This window comes from Aedes aegypti, chromosome 3 (assembly GCF_002204515.2).
Source record: "Aedes aegypti strain LVP_AGWG chromosome 3, AaegL5.0 Primary Assembly, whole genome shotgun sequence".
NCBI lineage: Eukaryota > Metazoa > Arthropoda > Insecta > Diptera > Culicidae > Aedes > Aedes aegypti.
Window position 1 is genome coordinate 168,935,558 of NC_035109.1, and position 24,141 is coordinate 168,959,698.

A 24,141-nucleotide genomic window follows, 5' to 3' on the forward strand; every position below is an offset into this window, starting at 1 on the left:
CCAAATTTGGCCACTCTCATAAGAAATCAATGTAATTGGCCAATTTAGGAACCGAAATCAAATCTCTGGCCGAAAGTGGTTCTGGTGGCCAACGAGATTTTCAAAGCGGAAAAAGGGTTTTAGCTCAGTTCCGATATTGGATTGAAAGCTTGCATTTGACATAGGGTAGGTGTACCAGTTATGGCCATAGTGGTTCCCTATTTCGCCATACGTGATATCTTGAACGCCTTCACATTTTGAAAAATCTTTTGTGTTTTAGCCATAAAGTAAAGGATAAATTTTGATGTTAAAACATTCAAAAAGATTAAAGATGTAAAAGTTATCTTAATTTTGCATATGGCCAAATAGGGAACCACTATGGCTATAACTGGTACACTTTCCCTATATGGATTGAGAGCTTGCATTTGACATATTTGTAGTATAAATAGGGCTTCCCATATAATTTTTATTGACAATTTCTCTTAGACTGGCCAAAACCGGTGTTTTTACCCTACTTGATATGCGCCTCCTTTCAATTCTTTTTTTTTTTGTGTTACTTCCCTACTAGCGATTAGCCTGCTTCTCAAATGATTATCAACTAAGTTCTTCCACAATTATTAACTGACAGCATTATTTTCTAATTAATCAATGATCAAAACTTGTCTTTTTTCCAGCTCTAAACATCCTAGACCAGCGGAATTCAAACTCACGAGCCGCCCTTAGCATGGTCATGATGAATTGCTACGGTTATTGGGCTCTTCCAGGTGCTACATGATCTTGTTTGCTTCTGTAGGAAGCAATAACTATCCAGTTAAAAAAGCGCCAGTCTGCATCCCTCCGGATTCGTATTGATATCAGGTGTATGTAATAACTTTTTGGGATCGCAATTGTTGCACGCAAGGTGATTAAGGGCATAATGAACGCACGAGGCGCAATTGATCTCCAAGAATATGCATAATTTATCAAATTTTCATGCATTTTGTGCATATGAACTGTTTGACGATATAAAACATTATGATCTGCTTCATTTGACCTCTCCAATTTGATTTTTTTTTTCTCAGCTTTGAATCGGTTTATAAGCAAGTTACTAATCTAAAATATTTCTTATTGCTAATGTGAAAGAGGTGGAGCTCTTCTATATATCATAACGTATGCCACTAATTTTTAATATATTATTCTCTAAATTACATGAAAACGTTCATTTTGCCCCGATACCTTTTTACCAACCTTGTTTTTGACACAATTTTCTATTTCTATGTCGTTTGTCTGACATTCGATGTGTTGCTTTCGCCATAAATGATTGCAACACATCGTACTAACTACGAACTTGGTAATAAGCTGAGGGTAACTGAATAATATCGCAATTTTATGGTCTTAAAATATGCATTTATTTAATATGTCCTTTCTGTCCCTAATCGCCCTACGTTCCTATGGATTAACTTCCAGGCTACACCGTTGGCTCACGGTTAAATTAACAGACTTAAGGGGTTTACTAGTCTACAAATATATGTTCACTTTAACTGCTCAGCAGATGGTACAATTTTGAATCAAGCCATCATCATTCATTTCCTGAGTTCTCGGAACTGGTTCCAGTCTACCGCTGTGTATCCCTTATGATGTCCGAGACAGTGTTCTCATACACATATGGACTACAACAAGTAGAAAATAATTAGCTGATTCTTAAATTGCGGTCATATTGATTCATATTTGTGGACAGGTTTTTCGCCGATTCATAAAATGTGGTTTTAGACGATGTGCAAATAAGTGAAAATTTTCAATGTTATCAGCTATTCCAATGAGTACAATGTGCATGAACTGTAAGTATATGCCCAACTTTACCATTTGGTGTTGAATGCACTAAAATATGTTGTTTATTTAGCTTGCTATATTTATTTGCAAAGCCTTAATGGATTCATAATTGTGGGACCAGTGTAGTTGATACCGTTTAAGCAAAAGGATGCAAAAACTTCAAAATTTGTATCAGTTTGCATTTGTATATTATAACTTCTACAAATGAAAAAAATTATTGATTCATTTGAAAAACCACCCGAATGTGAACAATACTAAACAAAAATCCTAACTAAAACTTAAGTTTGAACAAGATAGTCTTTATCTTAAGTTTAATTTAATATCTCCAAATACATGTTAACTCGTAAATTTGCTTACTGGACCATATTGCAATGTTTTCACTCACATTAAGGGAAAAGCAGATTAATAATTTATGTCTTTCAGAAGATTAAAATTAGATTTTTTAGTAGGAGTGTATCTGGCAGTAATAGTCTTATCCACTAAATTTGAACCCCATAATCTGAAATGAGAGAATGAGAGAGCGTTCTTTTGTGCACAAATATGTACCTTAAAACGGGGTAACTTTGATATTGCAGGTAACTTTGATAGTGCGAATTGTGGGTTTCGCACTATCAAAGTTACCCCGTTTTACGGTACAGCTTAAAAGGTACATATTAAACGAAACAACGAAGTTTCTGTTAATCAGTTAAGCAAAACGAATGCAAAAGTACAGAGAATTAGTATGACACTTCATGTCAAAGCTATTTTCGTTGGAATCAAGTGCATTTGAGGATTTATATGCAAATATTAGAGATTTATAAGATTTTAGCATTTTTGAAACGCTTACAAACAATATGTTCTACGATCACTATTTGAAGAAGTCATAATGAGTTCGGCACTTATCCTTGACAGCCTAGTTGTAGTAGAACATGAATTCGGTCTGAAATCTCTTAGCAAAAAACATTTTTACAAACTGGGACCATTTTTGTAATCTAAGTCAGAAATTTCCATATAGCGTTAAATGCCTAGAGGTATTGAACGCCCAATAAACGTTCCGTAATTCATTCAATTTTGTTCGATTAATACTCCATTATCAAAGTTACCCCAAAACAGAAAACCGACTTTCGATTATATGAAAAATTATATGCATAAGTATTGAAGTTTTCTTCGAAAAAAAAACTATCAAAGTTACCCCGTTTTACGGCACTAATGCAATTTAATCATGCTTGTATCCATTCAGTTCTTAAGTATCTCATGACTGTCAGGGGTCATGCCGCGAAACCAAAAGAATGCAGGTTTTGCAGAACAGATGCTTGAAAATCATTTTTACATTAGCTCCCTTCTTTTCAACATTTTCGCTCTACAGTAAGTTTAATCACAAAGTTTTCCCTGCTCTTCCATTGCGCGTTTCCCAAACAAATATGTATGTTCACAATACTTCGAAGAATCTCAGTTTCCATCACAACACTATACAACATAATACTAGACATGTATTTGAACTTTCGAGAAGCAGAGGATACACGAATCTGAGGCTAGAACTCATCAGCAATTACGGGCCTTTAAAATGTAATTCACTTCCAAATGATCTAATATATAATTAACAGTATTTATTTTAAAAACATGCTCAAGCAATATTTAATAAGGAATATAAAAGATTACATTACAGTACGTGTTAACCATTCAAAAATGTAGGATTTTCTGGATCATGCTAATTTTACCTGCATAATTTTCTTACTCATAATTATTTACTTAAAGCCACTAAGCCATTAAGCCATAAAACCACAATCGTTATCACTGTTGTTTTTAATATGTTTACCATTCTGAAACATTTTTCTGAAACATTGTCTGTGAATCCATTCAAAGAAACAATGCTCCACTGGGTTTTCAAACTGTTTGTATATGTTATTTTAACCTCCGCGTGTTTGTTTAAAATAGATTTTATCGAAGTAATTATCCACTAGCAAAAGGCTCTATGTATGAGCTTTTCGATGTGGGGGTCAGTGGTGAATCTTAAAAAGTACATCAATTCAAGTAAAGTATATTTAGTGATATGTAATAGTAGTTTACGGAACAAGTTGCAGAATGATTATTTTTACAGCACGAGTCGTAAATTTATCCTAAAAATCGAGTTCTGCAACGAGTTACGTACAACATTTTATGCAATTTCATAAAAGAGCACTTGAGGGTATCAGAAATTATATCGGAATGCACTCACCATTATTTTACAATTTCTGAAAAATTGTAATGTAAATTGTAATGAGAAAGCGTTGCGTAATGAATCATTACAGCACTGGTTTCAGTTGCGTAATGACTATTCCCGCACTGCATACTTCAGTGCAGGAAAGTAGGCCGTTTCATGAGGATATGACTAATTTGTGTTCATGGAATTTTTACGAGGATGAAGTTGTGGCAAATGATTGGTTTTAAAAACAATTACTGTTTTATTTTAACAAGACACAAAAGTGTAATTAATTTTAGTTATTAAAAACTGTCGAACCTCATGGTTTGTAAATAAACAATAAGATTAATTTATGTGAAAACATTTCAAATTATTTTAATTCTTCAATTTCAAATGAGAAATTTTTTTTCAAGCTTTATCGAATGAGTTTATGAGTTAATGAGCCATCCATGAACTTCACTGGAATTCGAAAATAAAGACTCACATAAACTACAGAGGAAGTCTTCCGACAAGAAAAATTCCCTGAAGGTAGATTATGAAGCAAAAAAAGGTGTCGATTTTACCACAAATGAAAGTGTCGATCTTAGCCCGAGCGGACATTTATATTTCAAAAGCATTCTCAGCTGTCGAAAAACCAAAAATTAAATTTTCCTTCATGTTGTATGAACGTAATAGTAGTAAATGATAATGTAGACACAGAACAAATAATGGCATTTTAAAAATTTCACGTGCGAAATAGTTAAAGAATAACAGCGAAATAATGAAACTACTGTTGCTTCTATGTTATCCAATATGATTTTGTTGTTTATTTTGGCAGTTCATTAGTAGCGTCAGTTGTAATGTCATCCAAAACACAACATTTCACAAGTAAAGATAGAGCTTGGTGGAAACTGCATGAAAATCTGTTCAAAATTTGAAAAATCAAAGGGTGTCGATCTTACTCACAGTGTCGGTTTTACCCTGATTTCCCCTACTTGAACTCACCACATCAAAGGATTTTGAAAAAAAAAATCATTACTAGTTAAGTTCCAACAAAACACAAAAGTAGGGTCTGTGCTGGCTAGAAATCCTAAAATAATTTTCCTAAATAAAAATTTCTATTGTAAAATTTTATTTATTCTAGCAAAATTTCCATAGGCAGCATTTGAAATACCCCAAGGAAAAATACAAAAATATAAAAATATTTATTTATTTAAAACATATTGTTATAAAAGTCGTGCACATACTTTCTGGGACAACCTATATTAGGTTTACCGTCGTACTGATTTACTACATTTAGTTTGGTGGAATTGATAACATTATTAAAATCAAGCTTGAAAAAACTGAGAAAATGATCAATTTCATCCGAAATTCCGATACTTTCTGTTTAATAGAATACCAGTACAATTGATATTGTCATGCATAAATGTATGCATCGCACTAGGATTTAACTTGTGTACATATTACTTGTTCATCGAAATTCATACACAATTCAATCCCAATATCCTATGTGCGTAATTGATTAAGGAACTACTCCATCATTTGATAATAGCAAATTGCTTACGACCTTGCCGAAGGCTTCCCAATAACTGGTTCTAACGTTATTCATTCATGCCCGATCGAAACACCGACCGGTGTTCCCTTTACCAATAACACTGTCCCAGACACGATGCAGAAAACATTTCTGTCGAATGAGGTAAGCTCATGACATCATCGTCTTCTTCCCATAGTGGGCAAGTCACATCGTAATAACCTTCAGATTGTTTCCTATTGTCCAGAACAGCTTGCTCCATAAAACTCCTTAAATCTCACTATCACTATTGCTGAACTGTTTTGCTTCATGAAAGCAATCGATTTGTTTCACATCAAGACCATTTAGAATCAGGTAATTATAGTACCGTAACTAATTTGGTAAAGCGCTTATACACCTGCTAAATCTAAACAAACGTAACCGGGAAACTGAGAATGTTCCCTAATTATGATTCAAATAACGTTTGAAGTTTGATTCTTTACCGTTGTATCGCTCTAGATATTTAGTCGTAAATTTGACACATCAACAAAATCAAATTGTTTTACACAATCCGGAGTCCCTACGATAGTTCGTCGTCACTCGCGATGTCTTATACCGGCACTAAATTGCGATTCCGCAAATAGTCAGGGCATTCTACATCGTTTAGTGGATATATCTACACAGAGTGGCTCTCTGATGGTTGAGCTCTCGTTTCGCGTCAACCCCGAGAGGCCAGAGACATCAGCTGAAAGAGAACATCTCCGGTCATGCATACCTAACCACTACAACATGATTTTGGGGGGCCTTCGTTGGTGCTCACTCACCATAGAGCGGATTTATCGAGTGAACATCGAATTCTCGATACAAGGAAGGCATCGACATCACTTCAACGTCATATCATTGTGATCGTTTCTGTATTTATACACCTGTTTCAAACGTATCAAGACACCAAGATGTTTGGAACGAAGTAATAAGGTTTTGGACGAACAGAATGGTTCGGCTTTGGAATAATGAAAATAGTGCGAATTAAATTCAATACTTTTCTTTTACAGTACTTAATGTCAGCAACAAAATTTCACAATGGTGTGCATAGATCTATATTGATGATATTTTGATGTTTTATTTGGGCTTTGAGGATGAAACTCAAATAATGTCATGCTTAGTGATCCTTATAAAGGATTACTAGTCATGCTCTATTTGAACATTCTAAAACCCCTCATGGGTTGTATGAATTCTCTGGAAATTTCGTTAGATTTGTCACACTTTCCCCCCTTCCCATTTTAGAGTGACATAATTTGGGTATTTAAGGTCCAAATATTAATCTTCGATGTGAATTCTTGATCCAGTCTCCAATAAAATATTAAATCGCATATTGAAATAGCAAAGAAAACCTCGTTTTTATATGATCAGTTTGCCAATTTAGAAGAAAAATTGCCTACATTTAGGCGTTAAAAGTGCTTTTTTAATTCTTTATTAGTAACATTCTAAACATTACATTCATTTCTTATATCTAGGTGTTCTGTGTTATTAGACAACATTATCATCCTAATTTAATCATTTATTAACGTTTTGTTAACAAAGGAGAGAGAAAATAAAAATCTTTCGATTTACTTAACCTAAAAATATAACGCATTAATCTTGGCAATAGAAGATTGCAACGATTTTTGTCTTTAATTATCAATTATTTTATTTTATTTTATATATCTTATTAGTACTTTACCAGGGAGGAAGCTTCAGAATCATTTTCAAAATTTTATTTTGAATCGTCTTCAGAGCTTTCTTTCTTTCAACAGCTTCAACAGTCCATATTGGTACAGCGTACAACATGGCTGGCCTGAATTTTTTTTGAAGAACAAAAGCTTGTTCTTAAGGCTAAGTAGCCCGTCATTCGTTTCGGCAGCCATGTTGACGTTTCAGGTCGCAATTTCAAAGTGATAAAACTCAGTTCGCACAGTTCAAATTGCAATGGAAAAGTATCCTTATATGCGCTGGCGTACAGAAAGTATGCTGATACTTTTTCAGTTTCGTCAGTGCAATACCAACCGATTTTCAATAAATCTAAATTGTGACTTGATTCAGCAACCATCATTGACGATGCGTACAAATTTCAATGACGGCCTACTTCGCCTTAAGACAAAGTTTTGATTTTTTGTTAATAAGTGAATAAATACATTTACTACAGATGACACGCAGGCTTCGTCCTTTCGCGGAGAGGCCTGCATCATCCACAAACAAAGATTTTTAACATCCTTGAGATAACTACCGAAAAGCTAAACATTACATATAATTTGCAATTGGATTAGATGGACAAATTGATGTGAAGATTTGCGAAAAAGTTACACGTCTTCTCAGTGAGAATCGAACTCACGACTCCCCGATCTCTAGTTGGGGCGCGTTAACCACTACGCCATGAGAGGACTCATGAACGCAGAAGTCAACCTGAATTCGATTTCAGCTCAATAATCACGTGGTCCTCTTTCGCAAAGTGCACCTCTTTCGGAAGAATTAGATGCCCATCCAAACACAACGCTTTCTATATATATCCAATGCCTAGCCCGAGAGCGCATTGTTTTTTAGATATAGGAATAGCACACTACACTAGCCAGCAACTGCGCTGGCTGAGGTTTCTATTGTGTGGGCTTCCAATGGGTCGCGACGTTCTCAAACGACCGGTTACGGAACATGAGTCCGTTGCTCGATAAATACTTGTTTTAATTATGAATCGTGGTTTACGGCCAACCAGCCGAGTGGAAGTTTAATAACTACCGAAAAGCTAAACATTACATATAATTTGCAATTGGATTAGATGGACAAATTGATGTGAAGATTTGCGAAAAAGTTACACGTCTTCTCAGTGAGAATCGAACTCACGACTCCCCGATCTCTAGTTGGGGCGCGTTAACCACTACGCCATGAGAGGACTCATGAACGCAGAAGTCAACCTGAATTCGATTTCAGCTCAATAATCACGTGGTCCTCTTTCGCAAAGTGCACCTCTTTCGGAAGAATTAGATGCCCATCCAAACACAACGCTTTCTATATATATCCAATGCCTAGCCCGAGAGCGCATTGTTTTTTAGATATAGGAATAGCACACTACACTAGCCAGCAACTGCGCTGGCTGAGGTTTCTATTGTGTGGGCTTCCAATGGGTCGCGACGTTCTCAAACGACCGGTTACGGAACATGAGTCCGTTGCTCGATAAATACTTGTTTTAATTATGAATCGTGGTTTACGGCCAACCAGCCGAGTGGAAGTTTAATAACTACCGAAAAGCTAAACATTACATATAATTTGCAATTGGATTAGATGGACAAATTGATGTGAAGATTTGCGAAAAAGTTACAAGACGTGTAACTTTTTCGCAAATCTTCACATCAATTTGTCCATCTAATCCAATTGCAAATTATATGTAATGTTTAGCTTTTCGGTAGTTATTAAACTTCCACTCGGCTGGTTGGCCGTAAACCACGATTCATAATTAAAACAAGTATTTATCGAGCAACGGACTCATGTTCCGTAACCGGTCGTTTGAGAACGTCGCGACCCATTGGAAGCCCACACAATAGAAACCTCAGCCAGCGCAGTTGCTGGCTAGTGTAGTGTGCTATTCCTATATCTAAAAAACAATGCGCTCTCGGGCTAGGCATTGGATATATATAGAAAGCGTTGTGTTTGGATGGGCATCTAATTCTTCCGAAAGAGGTGCACTTTGCGAAAGAGGACCACGTGATTATTGAGCTGAAATCGAATTCAGGTTGACTTCTGCGTTCATGAGTCCTCTCATGGCGTAGTGGTTAACGCGCCCCAACTAGAGATCGGGGAGTCGTGAGTTCGATTCTCACTGAGAAGACGTGTAACTTTTTCGCAAATCTTCACATCAATTTGTCCATCTAATCCAATTGCAAATTATATGTAATGTTTAGCTTTTCGGTAGTTATTAAACTTCCACTCGGCTGGTTGGCCGTAAACCACGATTCATAATTAAAACAAGTATCCTTGAGATAACTAAAGTAAGTCAGATGTGAAAATATTGTATAATATGCTACCTTGAGGAACACTAGCTCTTACAGGAAGTATTCAGACCTGGAGTTCTGATAATTAACCTGAAGTGTACTATTTGACAGATACTTAACTTTGAATTATTCTAACAATGTATGTTGGAAAATTAAAGTTTTTTAATTTTACGATTAAGCCTTCATGCCAAACACTGTCCAATGCTTTTTCTATGCCTAGAAGAGCGAGATAAGTAGAATAGCCTTCAGATTTGTTGGAACGAATCAAATTTGTTACACGTAAAAGTTGATGAGTGGTCGAATGTCCATGTTGGAATCCGAACTATTCATTGGCAAAAAATGAATTTTGTGAACGTTGATGTGGACCATCATTCTGTTCAAAATTACCTCTTTAAAATGTGAACTGATGGAGGAAAGCAAGCTGATAAGAAGATAGCTGGAAACTTCTGCAGGTTTTGAAATTGGTACAATTTTGACATACTTCCATTTGTTGGGAAAATATGCCAACTGAAAACATTTGTTAAATATATCAACTAAGAATGAAAAATATACTGAATGAAATTTTCGAAAACGTTCTCTTGATCGAGAATGTTTTCGAAATCCTGAGTAAATTGATTTTCTATTGGACTAGTAAATCCTAAATTTATATTGTTCGCGCTTTCAAACTGCATACTAAATTTTCGAGCTTTTGCGCAATAAATAAGTAATCACACGCTATGTCTAAACCAGCAGATTATGCAAATCGAATGTACCTCAGAATTTTTTCCGCTAGAGTTCAGTATTGGGGTCATATTTTCAAAATCGAAAGGTTTAGACATAGCGTGAATCATTTGTTTTCCTCTTTCATTGCCGGAATTGGCTTCTAAGGGTTTTTTTTTTTTAATTTTAGATAATTTCCAAAAGGGCTTAGAGCCAGGGTCCAATTGCGAAATTTTATTTTCAAAATTTTTGTTTCTACTTCGAGAAACTCGTTTTTATAGATTTCTTTTTGCAGATCCTGCCATATAATTCTTATTGCAGGATCGCGAGTGCATTCACAGAAAGAAAAATCCATGCAAATTTCAGCGTAAAATCATGCACATGAAGGGAATGCTAGATATGTCGCAAATTTACCCGTCACATCGTGTAAAATTACAAAAACATCATGTAAGTTTCCGCTGAACATCGTGTAATCTAGCATAAACTCTAACCGATTACGCGACAATTCGCATAATTTTACATGATGTTGATATAATTTTACACGATCTGTCATGTAAAATTGCGACATATCTGGCATTCCCTTTATGTGCATGATTTTTCGCTGAAATTTAAATGGATTTTTATTTCTGTGTTGAAATTGCCTTCTCCTCACGTTTAAAGGCGGATCTAGAGTTCGAAATCACCGTCTATAATCACGGATTCGAATTTTAATTCTTATTTTGGTATTGCAACGCCCCTAGCTTCAACAACGGAATTAGTTAAAGTTTCAAGAGCATTGTCAATGTCAAGTTTTGTTTGCAAAGGTATGTTAACATCAAAATTACTATCGATGTATGCTTCATATGTATTCCAGTGGGGTTGAAAATAATTTAACGTAGAGCTGATAGGATTGAAAACCGCTTTACGGGATATTTGAAATGTAACAGAAACATGATCAGAATCAAAATCAGCGTGAGTTACCAGTTGGCTACAAAAGTGTCTAGAGTCGGTTAAGACCAAATCAATCGTAGAAGGGTTCCCGGATAAAAAAATACAATACAAAAACAATATAACGAATTGTAACAGTACCATTCAATATATTGGAAATACAATACAGTATATTGTAAAATGACAATACATTTACAGTACAATATATTGTTTTGATCAGTTCACTGTATGATATATGATATTTTTGCAATATACTGTATGGGTTGTTAAGTATCGTAACAATACAAATATAGATATTTTCTCATACATACATTTTGAAAATACAATACGATATATTGTTCATGTATTGTCTTGATTAGCAATTTGTGTATTGTTGTACAATACAAAAACTATTCAACGAACTGTATTTCAATAAGTGGTTAAAAGTATAGAATTTGTATTTTGTATGGATTGTCCCCCAACTTACCGGATATTCGTGCCAACAGCTGCTAAATAATTTTAACTCCTATAGAAGTAATGATATTTAGCATGGTTGCATTCGTCGTTACAGATAATGTCAAGTGACTTCTACAAAACCACTTATTTCTACTTTTTGAATATTTTTCACCAAACATTTCTTTCTTAACTTGTTTTTTTTTACTTCTTTCAGCCAAGCTACACAGAAAAAAGCATAAGTTGTTTTACGCAAAAATGGTAATTAGACCAAAATTTTAAGGCATAAAAACAATAAAAAACAATACAGTGTTATGTTACAATATATTATATTGTTTTTGAATTGTATATTCAAACAAAAATAATGTTGCTTCGACATTCATTGAATTACAATACACTGTATTGTATTCAATATGTTATATTGTACATTAATGGTTTATTCCATTCACTAAATGATACGCTTTTATCTGGGTTTCTAGAAGAGGGAAAACAAGTAGGGCTATCAGGGTATTGAATTGAGAAATGTCCTAAGAGCACTCATGAAATAAAATTCTACCCTTGGAATTACTTTGCGAATTAAAATAAAATTAAATAATCAAATAAAATTCTACCCTTTGAATTACTTTGCGAATTATTTCATGGACGATGTTTGGCATTGAAGTCACCAATGATAAAAAAATGACTTATTGCGAGTCAATTTTCACAAGTCTGTTTGGAACAACTTCACCTGCTTCCCAGAGCATTTAAAAGACAAATAGGCAGCTATGAAAGTAAATTTACCAAGTTGTGTTTAAACAGAAACGCCTAGAGTTTCAAAAACTTTAGTTTCAATACGCCTATGAATGATAATTACAAACTCCTGCACATGCCCATCAAGTCGATCATTACGATAAACAAAATAGTTTAGATCTCCTTTGAGTTTGGATCCAGGCTTCAAATAAGTTTCATTAATAACTGCTATATGTATGTTATTAGCTGTTAGAAAATTAAACAACTCGTTCTCTATCTATATAAATAAAAATGGAATGGTGTTTGTATGTCACGAAATGGCCTTTGAAAGGGTCAACGGATTTGCATATTTTTTCACTGTTGTATTCAACAGGGGATGCGACGTGTTCGTGCGATGAAAAAGTCTAGGAAAGTTTTCGAAATAGTTAGGAAAACGGGAGAAAACTAATCTACCGTTTTGTATGGAAGATTTCATAACATTTTTCAACAGCCTACTTGATGGAAAAACGAAGTTTGCCGGGACCACTAGTATTGAATAAAGAACGAGCATTGCGTACACTAATAATTTGTGTACGCACAGCACGAAGGTACGATGCGCAATGGCACCTTTTAATCCTACTAGCGAGAGTCATCTGTGTGTATTAAATACATATGTAGATGACCCAATACAATACACTACACTACACTACAGGTACTTTAGGAACAAGGCATTGTTCCAATGGCAATGTGAATCATGTGAAGCGGTGGTGTACTGAACGGTTTGTCAAATGACTTGTGAGCACTACACACTTAAACAGACACTCGGAGTTCGGTAAAATAAATTAGCGGAATAAATCTGTAATGTAGAAATTTACTGATAATTCGGTAATTTATAGCCTGATTACCGACATCCGTAAATGAAAAGACGAACGGTCAGCGAATTCTCACGAATTTACCGAATACGGTGAAAGTTTTTACTGATTACCCTGTAAATCAGCCATGTTACCGAAATCCGTAAAGCTATTAGCTGATTTTCGGTAAAACATGTCCGTCATTACCGAAATCGGTAACCTGGACAGCGAGAAACGTCAACTCCGCCATATTATGTTTTCGTTCAGCTCTTCTGGTTTTTTCGATGTTTCTGTGTTGTAAAACCAGGTGTTAGAGGCAGTTTTATCAATATCGTGAAGAGAATATATGCGAAATATAAGCAGCCACGCTATACGGTAAGATTTTTAGGATATAAATTATTCGCGAAGTAAAACATGTTTTTTTAGATGGTTGGGTGATGACCACATGCACTCGATAGAAGCTGTCTCTGCACATCATTACGTATAGGGCAAAACATTCAAGTGCTCGGTTCCTATCGCATGTCCTGCTTCGCAAATGGTATCATTCTACATGCAACTTCAAAACGTATCCTTGTTACCAGCTGAAGAACGAGCAGATGGATGATTATTGGCCACGAGATTAAGATTTGATAACCGTGAGCATCAACGAGAGAAAGATTGTCCCGAACAAGTGATTTTTCATAAAAAAAATACATTAAAATGAAATAGGAAACATGATTTCTTGCTTTTTTCTTGCACACAGGAAGCCGTCGGAGATTTTTCATTTCTAAAATAAAAATACAATTATCCTACAAAATAAATTACAAACCACCCTTTTTTCGGTAAACGTTACCAATCAGTCGGTAAATTTGACAGTTGCTGCTCCTGTCCTAGCTTACAGATCAGTCCGTTTACCGAAACGTCCGTTTACCGAAACGATTACCGACAGTTCAGCTGTTGAGATTTCGGTAAACGAATCACCGAAGTCGGTAATTTTTGCTCAGTGTGTAGTGTACTCACAGTCATAATTCACCAAACTTCATGTGTATCAATGTTTGACTTCAATATATTACATACATAGTAACCATCACTTTGCAATTTAACACATGACTTCAAATTGAAACCAAGCACCGCTTCTAAGGTTCCTATCTACGAAAAAGAACTCGAGAAACGTTCGCCAAAATTTCCGCTCCACCATAAATGAAGCGGAAACGAAAAGTAAATAGCGAAGACATTTTGCAGGTTTGTCCATTCGAAACTTGGCACTTTTTGTCACCGCAATGCAACTCATGAATAATCCATGGCATGTATGTAGTTTGCGGCAGTTACAACCTGGTGCTTTTTCAAATCATTTTACACCCATATCTTAAGGAAGGTTAGGCAATTACGTTGATCATTTGAGCAAGAGAGAAGTTAGTCAGTGAACACAATGTTACAGTGCATGTATAAAGTAGGAATAAACATTTAACCTAATTTTTTAGTTGAGTGATTCCAAGCAACAGCACCAAAATTTGGTAAATTTTTTAATTCATTTTTTTCTATTGAGCTGAAACTTTGCACAGTTTTCCAGTTCCATCTAAATCGTCATTTTCCGATATCAAATCTTCAAGTTGAGTCACGACTAACTTTTCAAAAGGGTGTATGTGAAAATGGTTCAAAAATATTCAAAAAGCTGCACAGCAAAAACGGTTCGTTCGATTGTTAGACAACTAAAGAAACAAAGATAGACAACTAAATAAAGATTCCAAAAAAATACACACAGTAAAAAAAAAATTTTTTTGCATTAAAAAACATAATTTTTGACACAAAAACTCAAATATAGTAATTTTTTGAGGATAAACGGTCCATTATATTAGCTATCTACCATAAAAATTTGGTGATGGTAAACCAATAAACAAAAAAATTATGACATTTCAAACATGTCACAATTTTCACATTTAGTAGAAAAAAACAAAATTTTCGGTGTAAATTATTACGGGAACCGCAGTTTGTTGCTGATTTTATTGTTAAGGGCCTTGTGTGAATTAAACAGGTCGTTTTCATGTATTCATTAGTATTATGTATATTATATGTATAAATATTATGTATATGTATAAATATTATATGTATATGTATATATGTATAAATTAAAATGAATTAACAGATTACACGAAAATAATTTTTTTTTTACCAGGATATTTTTTTTAGAGTATGATCGATGAGTTTCTAAATGTTATATATAAACTTTAAAAGTTTTGGATTTGGGTATGCGTTATGAGATCATGAAAACATTTTATTAATACTTATTTATTTATTTATTGTTATTCAATTTTTTTACAATATCGAACACTTTTGCATCATTATCAGTACAGTTCGAGTATAGTTTTGCTTTAATTTTATTTTCTGACAATGGAATGAAACAGTGAAATTTTTGGGTTCCTTGGATCGTTTTCGCGTTATTATATTGCTCGCTGAGCTCTGATGCCGTTAATTCGTACTCTTCAGTAGTAGTAAAACAAAATGATAGTTTTGTTAAATCTTCTTCTTTTCTGCGATTCGCCCAATCAAATAGTTCTTTTGCAGTTTTAATTGGATGCTCACGTTCTTTGGCTAAACTTGCTCTTGTGACCATGCGCTTTATGGTTCCTCCAATAGCATCACAAGGACCTTTGCCATGTGACGTAGCAAAGAAATGCCATTCTGCATCAATTCCGTACTTTGATTTAAATTGACATAGGCTCGAAAAAAAAATTAATTCTGCTTTACGTATACTAGGTCACCTGGGTATAGACCAGCCTTGTTCTCTACGAGGTAAACTTTTTGCAGGTAAACTAGTCGTATACCTGTATAGAAAACTTTTTTTGTAGCTTTTGTCTTCAATATTAGATTTCTTATAGGTTTCTTTTATCAAAAGGTTTCAACACTATTGAGATAATTTTTCTTCAGTTACGTACAATACAAAATATGACACTATCAAGACTTTAGATCACAACACTGGATCGCGTCTAACTTTCTAATAGATGCTATAATAGTTATGAATAATTAAATAAAATATCATGAAAACAATTTGTTAACCTCATGTGGTACCCTTAACAAAAAATTCAGCAACAAACTGCGGTCCTAAAAAAAATTAACAACGAAAAAAAAAAAATTCACTAAGTGTCAAATTTGTGAAATATTTGAAATGTCATAACTATTTGGCTTACCATCACCAAATTTTTATGGTAGATAGCTAATATAATGGACCGTTTTCCCTCAAAAAATTACGTTGGTATTCCGATAGGGTTTTGAGATATTTGAGTTTTTGTGACAAAAATGATGTTTTTTAATGCAAAAAAAAATTTTTTTTACTGTGTGTATTTTGCCGAACAGTTGATGAAGCATGTAGAATGCAAACTCAATTTAAATATAATAGGTAGTGAATAACAATTTATCATGATTAGCGATGGGCGATTTTGAATCGATGTTCGAAAAATCGATTTTTTCGTGTTTGGATATTTTTTTTCTTTTTTGGTTGGTTTGCTGGAGGTGAAAATCATATAACACGTTGCGTTGTATGAAAATAACGCTGAAAATCGTTCCTCATACCACACAAACGGTATAAATATGTCATTCGAGGCTATTGCTATCAGTTACAGTACTTAGTAGTGTACAAATAGACAATATAAAAGTTTTGATAATTTGATCCTTAAACACTATAAAAATTCAAGAAAGTTTTTGGCTAGCCTTGTGGGGTAACTTGCAACAGCAATTTTAATCCTAATTGTTGGATATTTCTTGCGGCTCGTCATCAACAACGCATGAAAAAACAAAATTATATGTTTGTTCAACAACATTAAAATGTTTTGTAGCTCAATCAATTCAATACACGTTTAGTACAGAATATTAGAAAATATACATAAAGCGCCTAAAATTAGAATTAGCTTTATTTTCTTCATGAACATGATGAATAATTTTGAAAATCTGCATCAAAATTACATAGCAGATCCGCCATTGGGAAATTTCTGCATATGCTGATAGTTATCCCAAAACACAAAAAGAGATTATTTTCAGCATACATATCAGTATGTGATACGTCGCATTGATCGAAATATGAATAAAAGAGTAGTTATGTGAACTATTTGTAAAAAAAAATGTTTGTATTTGTAGATCGTTTTAATGGCTTTCCATTAACTGTAAAAACTTATAACAAGCTAGAATTTCCCCGTGTAGACACTCTATGCAATACCAATGGAAATTTCAATCGAATTGGTTTAATACTCACAATTCAATCAATAATAATTAGTTTTCTAAGAGTAGATCATTCTGTTCTTGATTGTTGTTATGCTTTTACTGCAGACAATTATTGAATGTTCATAATAATACGATATACCGTTTTGACTCATATTCCGAACACTTAAGACAGTGGCTTCAAATGCATCTGATAGGCATTAATTAGCTGATATTTGTGGAAATTTTAATTTCTCCTAGAAGTCTAACTGTTAGCTATTGAGTGTGCGTATGAAATTGTTCATTTAAACTGATTAAGTATTGTTTTAACGTAAAAGTTTGAAACAACAAGTTTGATTCAAATGCCGAACACTGTGTTCATTCTGTCTCATATTTCGAACACCTTGACTCAAATTCCGAACAGCACGAATAAATCATATTCAAATGAATAATTTCGCAATTAAATTCATCAGAGCTATGTTTTGAATAGTATGCTTTTAGAAGCACTCTGTGTTGCATGTTACCCCACATCAGGAGTAGCATGAAAAATGTATATTTTTCATCTCTCCTGATTCCAGAAAACCAAATCCTGATAAAATTATTACCGCGTGGTATTCGTTACGTGGCGATAAGGATACTAGATGGTTTTTGTTTCATCTGAATCCATAAATTTTTCATCCATATAGCTTTGAAGTTGAAAAGTGTTGCAAGTTACCCCGTTTGACGGTATATAATTTTTAATTTAAAACGTTATTCAATTGAAGAAATTCTGAAAATCGTAAGCAATTGCATTTAGTATTAATCTGAGAGCTTTTTTTTGTAAATTTTCGTTTGAGCTTGAAAATCGAATTGTTTCAAAGACATCGATTCAATTGATTCGATTAAATCGATGAATCGATTCAACATAACGAATTTGAATCGATTCAGTAACATCGGTACTGGTCAAATTTGCCCAACGCCAATCCTGATATCCAATCAAAATATGGTCTTCAGCAAAGTTTTAGCTAGGAAGCCTTTAATTTGGGAGAGTTGGTGAACTTTTCAATAGAATATTATGATGCAGAGATAGAGAGCTAAACTAAAAAAATGGCCTTATCCATAGTAATTTCCATACTGCCGTGTACCCAGCCAAATTTCTTCTAAACCAGTTCAAACTTTGAGAGTTACACCAGTCTAGTATTACACCTTGAAGAATATTAAAAGCTTTCAAAACAAACGAAACATCAGCTCTTGAAAAGAATCTCTAAAAAAATCAATTTATAACCACACAGATCAATTTGTTGTTACCAGTTCCAACCAGCTACGACTCTTTTTCGCTTATTCTGTGTTATTATCATCTGTTCTTTGTTATTTATTTAACTGAACCTCAAACCACCAAAAACTGCGAAAATGCTTCGCTAACTAGGCAAAACCACATCCAACCAAACGATAAGACCTTGGTCTTAGCCTTAGATCCCACCGATTACTAGGCATGGAGCTCTCACACTCTCTGGATTACCTATGTCTGATGAATCAACCTAAAGTTGAAGGCCTTGATGGAGTGGGTATATGTATACAACAACTACAGCACTATGCCTTCTCGCTACTGTAAAGAGCTGTATAGATGTCCGCAAATGATGTCAACAACATAAAAAACAACAATATAGTTGTGGCGGTATGAAACCACAAAGCAGAGAAAAAAGTTCATAACCCGACCATCCATTCGCGTGTAGTGCTGCGTGTAGACAAACATTCTGCGGCCAATCACATGTTTATTCTTTCTTATCATTTTAGGAGAAAGACGCCGACTAATGTCTAAATAGCAGATAACATTTATGTATTGATAGATAAAGATTGTACTTTGCGTACCTTATTGATTGATTAGATTGAATTGGAAGTGGGTTATTACCTGGCGAGTGTAATTGATTACTGCCCCGGGGAAATTAAACGCAAATATTGACCCTCAATTCGTTTCACTTCTCGGTTTTCCTGTTTCATCCACAGCACTTCGGTTCTCATATGAACCGTATGAATTTTTTATACGTTAGCCTTAATTCCCAACCTACGACACACACTTATGCGGAAAATGTAATCACTTTTAAAACACAAAATGTGCGGGCGCAAACAAGGGCTCGTTAATTATAAATCTCACTCATTTAAAATTCCATCACAGCACAGGTTGCTCTCTACGCCAGGAAATGTCGTCACACTTTCACATGTTTCTTCTAATCCTTGTTGCGATGTATCATAAATCCACACAAACCCCCGGGATAACACATTTCTTGCAGGTGCAATCACATACACCCTCTGCGACTGCTAATCTGGAGTTTAGCTAGAAAAGGCTATGTCCCCTAAAACTGGACCAACGTTTCAATATGCACCAGGTGTAAAATCACGTCCTTCTTGAACGACATCAAACTCGCGAATGAACCCTAGAAGCACTTAGTTAGTCTACTACAGCAGAAGCAGTACATGGGATGCTCGAGCACGACGCAAACATTCTTCCAGATGAGCATAAAAAAGCTCACCAAAGGCACCCAGCGCGTGATGCTTGGTGGGTGGTAGCGTAACAGTGACCTAAAGAGCAGAGAGACTTCACTGCGGATCGGGGAGAACAGTCGAAATCGTGGATGAGTTACCGTAAGCTGTTTCTCCCATTCTATGCACGATTACATCGATACGGTTGACCCACATCGGGAGCCACGAAAGCTTCGTAAGAGCTGTTTATATGCCAGTTAGGATAATTTTGCCCGATTTTGTTTGTTCTTTCAGCATAGTGATTGTAGGGGAACCTGGGGTAAAGTAAGGAAGATGTGCCGAAATAAAAAAACCAAGCAGCATGTATGATGTTTCAAAACACGAATCTAGTTGATTTGTATTCACCATACAAGGTAGGGCTTCAATCTACTTCGTTGCACAGTCACCCCACAGTTGAGTGATTCCAAGCAACAGCACCAAAATTTGGTAAATTTTTTAATTCATTTTTTTCTATTGAGCTGAAACTTTGCACAGTTTTCCAGTTCCATCTAAATCGTCATTTTCCGATATCAAATCTTCAAGTTGAGTCACGACTAACTTTTCAAAAGGGTGTATGTGAAAATGGTTCAAAAATATTCAAAAAGCTGCACAGCAAAAACGGTTCGTTCGATTGTTAGACAACTAAAGAAACAAAGTTAGACAACTAAATAAAGATTCAAAAAAAAAATACACACAGTAATTTTTTTTTTTTATTTTGCATTAAAAAACATAATTTTTGACACAAAAACTCAAATATCTCAAAACCCTACGTAAATACCAACGTAATTTTTTGAGGGAAAACGGTCCATTATTTTAGCTATCTACCATAAAAATTTGGTGATGGTAAACCAATAAACAAAAAAGTTATGACATTTCAAACATGTCACAATTTTCACATTCAGTAGAAAAAAAAAAAATTTTCGGTGTAAATTATTACGGGAACCGCAGTTTGTTGCTGATTTTATTGTTAAGGGCCTTGCGTGAATTAAACAAGTCGTTTTCATGTATTCATTAGTATTATGTATATTATATGTATAAATATTATGTATATGTATAAATATTATATGTATATGTATATATGTATAAATTAAAATGAATTAACAGATTACACGAAAATAAAAATTTTTTTTACCAGGATATTTTTTTTAGAGTATGATCAATGAGTTTCTAAATGTTATATATAAACTTTAAAAGTTTTGGATTTGGGTATGCGTTATGAGATCATGAAAACATTTTATTAATACTTATTTATTTATTGTTATTCAATTTTTTTACAATATCGAACACTTTTGCATCATTATCAGTACAGTTCGAGTATAGTTTTGCTTTAATTTTATTTTCTGACAATGGAATGAAACAGTGAAATTTTTGGGTTCCTTGGATCGTTTTCGCGTTATTATATTGCTCGCTGAGCTCTGATGCCGTTAATTCGTACTCTTCAGTAGTAGTAAAACAAAATGATAATTTTGTTAAATCTTCTTCTTTTCTGCGATTCGCCCAATCAAATAGTTCTTTTGCAGTTTTAATTGGATGCTCACGTTCTTTGGCTAAACTTGCTCTTGTGGCCATGCGCTTTATGGTTCCTCCAATAGCATCACAAGGACCTTTGCCATGTGACGTAGCAAAGAAATGCCATTCTGCATCAATTCCGTACTTTGATTTAAATTGACATAGGCTCGAAAAATTCTTACGGTTTTTGTACTGCGATGCTGCTCCATCAGACATGAAATATATCTTTCTGATTTCTTTATCCTTATCAACGCGTAAAAAGTTAATCATGTTAGCAATATTTGTTCGACTGAGTCGTGTCTTAAATCTTCGGAAATTACAATAAAACTAAAATGTTTAATTTGCGTACTTCCATTGAAATAAATAATGAATGGATGAATTGTAGCTTGTTGTACGTTCCAGTGATGGGACTGCACTTCATCTTGCAATACAAAGCTATAGTTTTCAGAAAAATCACAAATGACTAAAAATTCACCATCTTGTAATGTATTTTTCGTATTTTTTAAAAAGCGGGATTGCTCTGTTTTAATAAAGTCGTGAGGAATTAAACTTTCTAATTTCAAGCAAAAAAATGACACAAACTCATCTACAGGTATTACAATAGTTTCTAGGTCACACCTATCCGTGGTCACCCATTGCTCAAATGATAACTGATCAATATAATTTTCTTCAAATTTAGCGAATAAAGTATTTTTCAATGATGAAGAATCTGGACAATCCGAACAAGATCGTAGATAGCAATTTGATGTTGTATTTTCACACAAAAGACTACCAGTTAACATTTTAATATCCTTTGATAAATTGATTCTTTTCAAACTATGTAAGATTAGGTTAATATTTTCGTGTGTTGTGCACACACAAACATTATGTGTTCCTGAATTGGATAGAAGCTTGCATTGCCTTGGACGAAGGCTTGCAAATGAGGAAAAACCTACCTTAATATTTTCGTTAATTTCCTTGAAGCGTCTATACGCTTCTTTCAAAGTAGTCATCATTAATCGTTTTTGGATTGCTTGACGCTTTCCATCTTTTTTTACAGATACATAATCTTTTTGGCCAGGCATAGCTCTACTTACTTCATCGTCTTCAAAATATTGAATTATTTTTTCTTTTGTCTCATCTGTTAATGAAGTACTCGACCTAGCATTTTTGGTTGCAAGATAGTTATTTTTGAATTGTTTTGCCTCTTTTGCTGTATTTCTATTGGTTTTGAACTCATCAATGGCGTCTTGAATAGACCACGAGCATCGACAGCAGCATCGACAAAATCAATAATTTTTCTTTCCTTGCCGTGGCTAGATTCGAGAACCTTTCCTTCATATTCATAATTACCTCATCGTAGTCTGTATTTTCCACATCCTCAGGTCCTAATTTGAGGTTTCTTCGTACAGCTTCGTTGATTTCACGGTATTTTTTCTCGGGATAATTGACGTAACCCATCTTCGTCCATTTAATCGGAGTCACTTTTATTCCAGCTATCCCTTCGTTGAAGCGTTCGATGTTGACCTTCTGGATGCACTCATCTTCTGATTGATTTGTTGAAACAGATGTCGCTGATGGTACCGTGGCAAGACTATCTGCACTTGGTACTTCTGGTAACTCCTCAGTTGTTGTCGGTGCATCTAGTAATTCCTCAGTTGTTGTTGTTTTCGAACTTCCTGCAACCTGATCCACCGATGATGTACAGATTGCCCGTTTGTCAACGTTTAAACGGCAGGACGTACAAATGCGTAAATTTGTATTCAATGTAGACATTGGAGCATAACCAGCCGCTTTCAGTTTATCTATGGTGCTTTCGGTGAGATTTCGTAGCTCTTTCGAACACTTTTTTTCTGCAAACGGCCTGCAACAGTTGAGAAAGCGACTACTCATGTTGCTCGTTAGATTTTAATAAACAAAATCACTTTTAAGTTTTTACGGACTAGTTTGGTGTCGTTTGCTTGACTGAAGAAAAATTTTACAATTAAATCTTTTATAACCACAGTGGTAGTATATTTTTAGCTTTTTCGTGAGTATGTTCATGGTATGTACCTATCATGTTTTTGTTGTTGTTGAAGTTACTCGCTTTCTCCCAAATATGATTAACAAAGTATATTCTCTACCAAGGCGGGTCTATACCCAGGTGTAATCAGATTTTAACTTTGTGGAGAAAACCGACCTGCTTTACGTATACTAGGTCACCTGGGTATAGACCCGCCTTGTTCTCTACGAGGTAAACTTTTTGCAGGTAAACTAGTCGTATACCTGTATAGAAAACTTTTTTTGTAGCTTTTGTCTTCAATATTAGATTTCTTATAGGTTTTTGTTTTATCAAAAGGTTTCAACACTATTGAGAGAATTTTTCTTCAGTTACGTACAATAAAAAATATGACACTATCAAGACTTTAGATCACAACACTGGATCGCGTCTAACTTTCTAATAGATGCTATAATAGTTATGAATAATTAAATAAAATATCATGAAAACAACTTGTTAACCTCATGTGGTACCCTTAACAAAAAATTCAGCAACAAACTGCGGTCCTAAAAAAATTAACAATGAAAAAACAAAAATTTCACTAAGTGTTAAATTTGTGAAATATTTGAAATGTCATAACTTTTTTGTTCATTGGCTTACCATCACCAAATTTTTATGGTAGATAGCTAATATAATAGACCGTTTTCTCTCAAAAAATTACGTTGGTATTCCGATAGGGTTTTGAGATATTTGAGTTTTTGTGACAAAAATGATGTTTTTTAGTTGTCTAACTTTGTTTCTTTAGTTGTCTAACAATCGAACGAACCGTTTTTGCTGTGTAGCTTTTTGAATATTTTTGAACCATTTTCACATACACCCTTTTGAAAAGTTAGTCGTGACTCAACTTGAAGATTTGATATCGGAAAATGACGATTTAGATGGAA

The 24,141-nt window shown here is 34.4% G+C and overlaps 1 protein-coding gene across 11 annotated transcripts in view; it reads right to left on the reverse strand.

Annotated features, from left to right (window-relative positions):
- Positions 1–19,645, reverse strand: part of LOC5571584 (extended synaptotagmin-2) — a 62,301-nt gene extending 42,656 nt beyond the window's left edge. For 4 of the 11 annotated variants that reach the window (XM_001659742.2, XM_021850679.1, XM_021850678.1 and 1 more), the window contains exon 1: positions 5,939–6,086. The gene's annotated coding sequence lies outside the window, so the exon portion shown is untranslated. Of the gene's footprint in view, positions 1–5,678; positions 5,863–5,938; positions 6,087–19,083; positions 19,101–19,123 lie in introns of those variants that run through there. The other 7 variants (XM_021850680.1, XM_021850676.1, XM_021850675.1 and 4 more) reach the window with 4 other exon arrangements.
- Positions 19,646–24,141: the final 4,496 nt, after the last annotated feature.